Raw genomic sequence first — 6,000 nt, 5'->3', positions numbered from 1 at the left:
CAGACTATAGTTCCCCCCTTTCCCCTTTTGGCCGTGGTACAGTCACTTGAAAACAACAGCTTATTCTCTACCTATAACATCTTGTTTATGAGCCAACAAATCTCACCAATTCTTTAATTCTTTAATTAATTTCTTTTCTTTAACAATTATTGGGTTTTATTAGATCAGCTTTTAAGTTATGTTGTCAAACACACTAGGATTTCAATGCACTAACTAGACCTGATAATAGTCATCAGCACCTGGAGTTTGGTAGGTTGACATGGAGATGGCATGTTTTCATAGCAGTTTCAGACTTACATGCACCATAGTTGAAAGCTCTGGAAAGAGTGAGTCAATGGACCTCTGCAAGAAAGGACTATAGGCTGACATTGAAATATGTCATTACATTAATGATTTCAACTTTTCAAGAGAAGATGTGTGTGTGCTGTAAATTCTGTATGATGATTTAGGGAATATACTGCACAGATGTAAAATGCGTATGGGTGTGCATATAGCATATAGCCTATGTGGTTATATGAAATAGGAGATGTTCTTGCAAAAAGGAGCAAGGAAGGGAAAAGAGAAATATTTAACCTTAGAACAGAGTTGCGGTATTGTAATGAACTCTTTGCCGGGGCGGTGATTTTGTAAAGAGTAATTTCCATGTCATATCTGATCAAATGTGACGTTGTTGAAAAAGTACTTTACCCCACACTCCATTCTCCAGTGTCTGAGCTGCTGTAAGTCAGCATAAAGGTTTCCCTAAAGAAAATCAAACTGATTAGAGATGTGCCAACCATATCCATGCAAAGAACATATTTGGGGAAAAGGGTGTTTGGTTTAATACCCAGAGGATATCCTAGTAAAAGCTAGCGGCTAAACTCCCTGCGTGCAGCATACTTATCTATGCGCTGGTAATATGGTCGCACAGTGGTTCACAATATTTCTGTTGCATCTATGCTGCTGCTCATTTTGACTTTGACTTTAAATACAGCATATAGCCAATTTTTTTTAACTGTTTACAGAGGTAGTCATTAAACTGTAGCTATGATGTAATTTGTGGTGCCATTTAACTGTACTGAATCACAGAGTGGTATTTCTGCTTACTTAGCGCTGATCGTCACAAAAGGAGCTTTTGATGACACAATAATCACAACAATACCAGCTATACCACAAAACAGCAACATTGATGATTAACAGGTACATGCTCCATTTCTCAGAGGATGCATTATTTTCTTGTAAATACAACAGCATTATTTATTATATTTCCAAGTTTGTAACTTTGCTAAATATAACACCTTAACATTTCCACAAACCCGGCCAGCCTCGGCCATCAACCTTTTTATTAAGCATACCCAGCTGCCAAAAGGCATATATCTCATTAGTATAACAGTGAACCCATCTGCTTTATCATCCAAGTAAAATGGGAATCTGAATTGGACTCTCTGATGAACGGTGGAGAAATGCACTTGGTACCATAAATTCATCCTCGTTCTGTGCAACACTCACCCTTATCCAATTTAAATTACTTCACATAATTCATTATACCAAACAAAGACTCTCAAACATCTCTCAGATTCTCTATCCCCAGCACATTCAACTCAAATGTTTTGGTCATGCCCGGAGCTGACAGAATATTGGAGATCTTTCTTCACATTCCTATCAGGTGTTAGGGGACCTCCACATGGAGAGCTAAAAAGGAGTGTTTTCCAAGGGAGTTGCACTACTGTCGCAACCGTTGTCGCATCTGCCATTAGTACGCAACCAAAACCTCCTGTCACATTTTCGTAGTGTGAAGTAAATTCCAAAGTGGAAATAAATAACTATATACAAAAACAATGGCAGAGCAGTAAACAGCTGTTGATTCTAATTCCACCAAAACCTTACAAAAAGTTCCTTAAGGTGCGGACCTTTTATTTTTGTCGCTGTTGCTCGTATCAGTCTTTTGTCATCACTCTGTCGCTCAGCTGCAATCGCTCGTCACCGGGATTACGGCAGCCAATCAGCACTGAGTGGCAAACGACTGACAACCGGAGAAATTACGACAATTTGGGAATTCTCATCTCGAGCAATTTTTCGCTCTGTCCCCCGTTTGCATTGAATTAATATGTAAACTTGTCGCCAGCGACAAAAATAAAAGATCCGATGTGAACGCACCTTTATAGTAATCATATGTAAGAAGTGAGAGAAAGTTGTCTTCCCAACTCTGTTGTCACATGACCTACACACAGAAAATTAAAATCAACTTGGTATGTTTCATATAGACTGGTAAGTAAACAGCTTAATGTTGGATAATTTCCAAGTTTTGCTATTGTTACATATTATGTACAATAGCAAAACTTGGAAATAACTCATTTCAAAGCACAATATCATCGATGGTGGTTCAGAAAGTAGCCTACTCAGACCACTACATTTTATCCACATGTTATTTTCGGTTTCCAGGAGACCATCTCATAAACTAGCTTAATTAGCTTGCTGGGTACAGCTGACTAAATGTGCTACAGACACTTGTCATTTCAGCCCAGCAAAATCAAATAGCCTACAGCCCAGCCGGGGAAAAAAAGAAGCTGTTAAGCTGTGAGAATGACTTACTCATATCCTCCATCCACTGCACTGTGTTTGTGTGTCTGACGCTGAGTGTACGTGCGTGTCCTTTTAGACTTTAGCCACCACATCTGGCCCGGTGTGTTATTGCAGGGTCAGGGGTCTACTGGGTCCCTGCAGCTGCTGCTTGTGTGTGAGTGTGTGTCTGGAGCGGAGCTGCAGGTGAAAGCCACAGGCTATCATAATCACAGGTCAAGGTCATTAACTCTTTTCTGTGTGTGTGAGACACAGTGGAGGGTGCTTTGAGGGTGAACAGGTGGAGCTCTGGTTTTCAGAGACAGAGGGAGACAGTGTGTTTCAGCGGGGGAAAAAAACGTTAAATTTGAAAAAAATTGCCACAATATGATCACTTTGACAGTGCTAACTTGCCTGCTAACACATGCTAACTTTAAAAACCAGCATAACCTACACTATATTGCAGCAATAGTGAGACGCTTCAAAATGTTTTAGGATAAATTACATTTTGTTTTAAATGTTCAGAGATGCCCCAAAATAAACTACTGAATAGTTGCAATAGCTGCAACGTGTAGGTGCAGTTTTTAACCTTTTCTTATGTAGCCACTTCCAATGAAGGCTTTTTTTCTTTTTAACCTCAAGAGTGTCTTCGTCATCTTCATTTGTTTTGCTGCTATTTATCACCCCTGTACCAAAGACCACGATGACAGGTTTATTACTCATCCTCCGAAAGAAGCACTACTTGTTTGGTTTTTCTACTCAACTTTTAGTGTTCTGTGAGTCAGTAGTAGGCTAATTGTGTTTTGACTTAATATTTTACATATTTAAATCACTCTTTTTCAAAAATTTCCAAGATAATAACATGTTTAATTTCCATACAACATGCTACCTCTTGTGCCTTTAAATTTGTGCACTGAGCACTGGGAGTTATGGTTCCTTTTGGCTCCTTTGTAGTTCCTTGTAATTTCTGAAGCTTACCGTATGAAACACTGACTGTTTGATCCAGCTGTTCAGGCTGTTGTTGATTCTGCACCAAGGGAACCACATTCAGAGAATTGTTGAAGCGACGCAGCTGGGATCACTCTCATCAATTTATTTATCTGGATTATCTAAGAGTGTAATTAACACGTTCCTGTTGGTCCCTTTTATTTGAGTAAGATTGTCCCTCTCAGTCAGCTGTGGAGGGCGGGAACAGGAACACCACCATTTTTTTAGGTGCATAGTTCTGACATGGTAGTTCTTCACATCAAATGTCTGTTGTTGTCCATCCGAATTTGGTCGTTGTTCCTCGGTTTAGACAATAATAATTTACCATTATAGTGAAATGCTTCATGACTGTCTCCATATGCCCTGAATAACCAGTCATTGTACTTTCTCTTTTGCTACAACTTCTCTTGGATGACCACAAGCACACCTGACAACAACCAGTATGTCAACTAATGTGAAAATAGCTAAGGATCAAAAAGAATCAGGAGTTTCATTTAAGTAGGGTACATTTGTCTTTTTTTGTGGAAACAGTGGATTGCTAACACCTTTTCAGGTTCAAGGGTGAAGAGGGGTCTGCCTTCTATTTTTAGCTCCAAGTCCAAGCAGGCTGACCTTTGTCCACTCTGGCCTGGGGTCAGGTGTCGGGGGTCAAATGTCAGCGGGCTGAAATGACAGTTTATTTTTAGTGTAAACAAGGCTGCTATTTAAGGCTACATAAAGAGGCTGGTCAGATAATTATACCACCGGTTGGTCGGCTGCCATTTATCCACCCACCCTATTGGTCAATTGCAGCCATATGTGGAGAGACTAGGGGGTCTGCCCTGCTGCCACCATCTGTGTGTGTGTGTGTTTGCATTCATTGTCTCTAGTGTAAATGTTGGCGTCTTTCTCCTCCTATGTTTTACTGCTTCTTCTTGTGGATGTGTGTATTGGGACTGAGGGTGATCCTCTTATGTAACCTTGTATCCTAGTGTGTATCAGTGTGTTTGTGTGCGTGTGGTTTCTCTGTATAAATGTTAGTATCTTTTTGGTTTCTCAGTTGTTAGTGTGGCTCCAGCTAATCCTCTCTTCAATTTGGCTTCCAAACTCAAAACACGCTGTCCGCCCATGTGCAGACGTCCTCCTCCACCGTGCAGGGAGTCAAATCAAACCCAAACGCCTCTGACAGGTTGTTTACGCCGCGCCCTCTCAAACCACCCAGATGCGTTTGTTACAGCAAGGTAGAGCAGATGAAAAGACAAATGTCCTCCTGTGTGACTGTGGAGCGTGACGACCACATGAAGGAGAGGAAGTACTTTGGTGTCAAAATGAAAATAATGACGATTAGAAAAATGCCCCAAAAATGTAACAATGGGGAAAAAAAGCATTGATAGTTGCCATCCGCCGTTTTAATTAGACTATTGTGTGATTATCTGGTTTTAGGCCCAGATAAGGTCAGGGTTGGGTTAAGGAAAAGCTTTGTTAAATTAAAATGGATGTTATCAGAGATTAACTCTGATTGGTAGTTTCATAAATGTGAATTGTTGTCCAAATGTGTATTATTAACGTGGACACACATCACCTTGTTGTAGTCCAAATGTGTATTTGTTATGTATTATGTATTTACGGACAGTTAGTATGTGTTTGTGTTCTACCCTATGTGGTACAATATTTTATTCCATTGTTCATCTTTTTAAAGGTTGCCTTGTACAAACTGGCAAAGGGACAATCGATGAAAACTAGCTTTTTAAGCTAATTCGAGTGCATTTACATGTGTGTTTTTTATACAATGTTTATTAATGTGCATTGTCCCTTTCAAATAAACTAAACTGAAACTGAGCTGAAATAATGAGGTCAAAGGAGACAAATTACTACTTGCTCTAAATATTTCTCAGTTGTGACTAAAATACAACCACACACATGCACGCACCCACCCATGCCCGTCATCAATACATTATTTGGAAGCTGTCATTGATTTAATGTATTTCCACGGTAACCGTAACCATCACGAGTGAATATCTAACTCGGTGGTTTCCCATCTTCGCAGGCTCATGTGCCACTTGATAATTTCAAAAATGTCAGCAATCGATATCCGACCCCACATCAACACAGAAGTAGTATGTTTATTTTGAGCACTTTCAATTCTAATGAACAACTGAACATACAGAATTGAAATGAAAGCAGGTGAAGCGCAGTTTCGTCGAGACATCACTTTATGATTCATCATCTCTCTTCTTCTGTTAAAGCCTACCTGGTCCTACCCAACTACTTATTTTGATCATGCAACTTTTGCCATGGATGTAGTCTTTAAAAACTAATTTTAAAATAATTTAGCAAACATGTATACAATGTAGGTTTTGTAAATAGTTAAAACATTTATATGTCTGTTTCATATTGTTAAATCACCACAAATATACTGTTTTAGAATTTATTTATTTTTAGCTCACATGCCATAGCTTTTTGGCCCAACTGTGGGGCCCAGGCCAAAGGTTGGGA

Source organism: Trachurus trachurus, assembly GCF_905171665.1.
Source record: "Trachurus trachurus genome assembly, chromosome: 8".
NCBI classification, from domain to species: Eukaryota; Metazoa; Chordata; class Actinopteri; order Carangiformes; family Carangidae; genus Trachurus; species Trachurus trachurus.
Note: the sequence above shows the minus strand (reverse complement) of the source record.